The 3082-nt window shown below is 47.4% G+C and overlaps 1 protein-coding gene across 1 annotated transcript in view; it reads left to right on the top strand.

Annotated features, from left to right (window-relative positions):
• Positions 1-2533: 2533 nt before the first annotated feature.
• Cdk1 (cyclin dependent kinase 1) overlaps positions 2534-3082 on the top strand; it is a 15849-nt gene continuing 15300 nt past the window's right edge. Inside the window, exon 1 of the mRNA XM_028780285.1 lies at positions 2534-2630. The gene's annotated coding sequence lies outside the window, so the exon portion shown is untranslated. The remainder of the gene's footprint in view (positions 2631-3082) is intronic.

A 3082-nucleotide genomic window follows, 5' to 3' on the forward strand; every position in this document is an offset into this window, starting at 1 on the left:
AGAAGAAGACAGGCTCCTACTCCTAGCCAAGAAGCTACCTGTAAGTGATGCCAGTTGCCAAGGGAAAATCAGTTTCTCCAAGGTAGTGTAACTGGGTTTATCAACTATACTTCAGAGCCTACACTATGCCTAGGAGTAGCTGGCCAACACAAAATGAACTCTGTGATCTTTTTACGGACTTTTGTTTTATCTTTTTCTCTCTTATTAGTCTTTTGCTTGTTTGTTTTGATTTTGTTTTTGTGTGTTTTGTTTGTTTCTTATTTTGTTGTTTTTGGGAGACTGAGAGACACTCCCTCCACACAAACACAGGGAGACGAAAAAAGAGAAAGAGAAGGAAAAAGAAGGGGGGCAGACAGCCAGGCAGACAGACAAACAAACACATACACACAGACAGAGAGAAAAAGAAAGAGACAAACACACAGAGATACAGACAGTCAGACAGACAACAGACACAGAGAGAGAGGGAGAGAAACACATACACAGAGGACAGACAGAGACAAAGAGACAGACACACACAGATACAGACAGACAGACAGACAGATATGAGAGAGAGAGAGAGAGAGAGGAAGGAAAGGGGGAGAGAGGGAAGGAGAGAGAAAGAGAGAGAGAGAGTTGGGTGAATAGGGAGGTTGGGAGGGTCTGGAAGGAATAAAAGAGAAAAAAGGATCAAAATATTTTGTATGAAAATTTTTTCAATAAAAATCTTCATGCAATTAGGTCTTTTATTCTTCATTCTAACGTAGGTCTTCTAGCCTGTATCAGGTCTTGTCTAAGAACGTGTGTGATCTGCCATCTTCCTATGAAGTCTAGGCAAAGACCCTGCCATCCTAGACTCTCTCATTATCCTCAGCTCTGTCATACTGCTTTGCTTTTCAAAAAAGAGATTTATTAGCCGGGCAGTGGTGGCGCGCCTTTAATCCCAGCACTTGGGAGGCAGAGACAGGCGGATTTTTGAGTTTGAGGCCAGCCTGCTCTACAGAGTGAGTTCCAAGACAGCCAGGGCTATACAGAGAAACCCTGTCTCGAAAAACCAAAAAAAAAACAAAAACAAAAACAAAAAACAAAAAAACAAAAAAGTTTATTTAGTATACAGTATTCTATACGCATGTATGCCTGCACACCAGAAGAGGGCGCTAGATCTCATTATAGATGGTTGTGAGCCACCATGTGGTTGCTGGGAATTGAACTGAGGACCTCTAGGAAGAGCAGTCAGTGCTCTTAACCTCTGAGCCACCTCTCCCACCCAATATTTAACATTCTTATGTAGAGATACGTCAAAACATTCGTGTTGCTATTTTATACATAATGTAAGACCAAAACATGGATAGATAAGTATAAAATCACAGAGATAGACCGGCATTTTTTCTATTCAGGTTCAAGGGTGTCTTGCAGTGTTTCCTTGGTTCCTGTCCCCTTGTCTTCTCAATGTACTTTAAATGTGATCCTTCTGCTGGCTGCAAATTACACATTAGAAAAACCATAATCTGCAGGAACACAGGGAGAGATGGAAACTACATCAAGGGAGCTAACACAGACATACAGAGACCGAGACATCATGTTCTTTCTCATTCGTGGATCCTAGCGTGTAATGTCCATATGTTAGTGTGTATATAAGCTTTGAACTAGAAAGGCCACCAAGGGGGAAAATGAGAGTCGTGGAAATAGCAATAGGACGGACACAGGAAGCTATGGGGTTGGGCACATGCAGTTATGAGGTGGGGGGACTAGGGTTACTGGGAGAAGGGATGAGAAGAATTAACACAGACCGATATTGTTTGAAAATTACATAGTGAAACTTAATATTATATACATATATACTGTATATAAACATATATACATACACACATGTGCACATACATATACATGTGTACATACACATACATGCACATATGCACGCGTGTGTGCGCATGGACACACACATGCCTGCTCCTGTGTGTGCTGGGATGAAAGGCATGTGCCACAATCCTCAACTTTGGAATAATCATAAAGTAATTTTAAATGTTAGCCAGGTGGTGGTGGCAGCACACGCCTTTAATCCCAGCACTCTGGAGGCAGAGCCAGGCGGATCTCTATGAGTTCAAGGCCAGCCTGCTCTACAGAGCCAAGTTCCAGGACAGTCAAGACTACACAGAGAAACCTTGTCTCAAAAAAAAAAAAAAAAAAAAACAACCCCAACCAAAATAAAAGTAGTAAAAAGTAAGAAGCTCTTGATGTTGTGGACCGATCTCTTGTGGCTGGCTATCTAAACTCAATACATTTGGATTGTGTTAGTCCTGCAGGGAAAATACAAATAAAAGGAGAGAGAGGGGGGAAATAGATTAGCCTGTCCAGAAACAACTGGATGACATAGGAAGGAAAACAGAGCTCAAGAGTCAGTTGGCGCCCGCCCTCCTGCAATTCCTCCGGCCGCGGTTTCCGCTCCCTTTCGCGCTCTGCGCTCCCAGGCAGCCCCGTCCTAGCGTAGCTCCACTCTGATTGGCTCCTTTGAACGTCTACGTGCAATCGGATTGGCCGATCCCGGGAGCTTTACCGCGGCGAGTTTGAAACTGCTGGCACTCGGCCTCTAAGCTCCGGAGTCGCTCCGTCCGTGCAGTCCGGAACTGCGGTGTGGCCGCCGCGGGGACAGAGAGGTATGGCGTGAGTCGGGCCGGGTGCGAGCAGGGCCTGCGGGAGCTCCACCGGAGCCGGAGGTCCCCCTGGGGACGGGCAGGACAGCCATGTGAACCCGGGGACCCCTTGTGGACGGGTAGGGCCTCCACGTGAGACCGTGGTCTCCTGTGGACGGGTAGGGCCTCCCCTAAGTCTGGGGTCCCCTATGGACGGGCATGGCCTCCCTGAGCCCGAGGTCCCCAGAGCTCATCTGAGCCTCGGGTCCCCTATGGATGGGCGTGGCCTTATCTGAGTCCGGGGACCCCTATGCAGGAGCATGGCCTCCCAGAGCCTGGGTTCCCCTATGGAGGAGCAGGGCTCACCCGAGCCAGGGGTCCCCTATGGAGGGGAAAGGCTCACCCGATTCAGGGGTCCCCTATAGAGGAGCAGGGCTCACCCGATCCAGGGGTCCTCTATGGAGGGGAAAGGCTCA

Source organism: Grammomys surdaster, unplaced genomic scaffold (genome assembly GCF_004785775.1).
Source record: "Grammomys surdaster isolate TR1022 unplaced genomic scaffold, NIH_TR_1.0 367, whole genome shotgun sequence".
Taxonomy (NCBI): Eukaryota; Metazoa; Chordata; class Mammalia; order Rodentia; family Muridae; genus Grammomys; species Grammomys surdaster.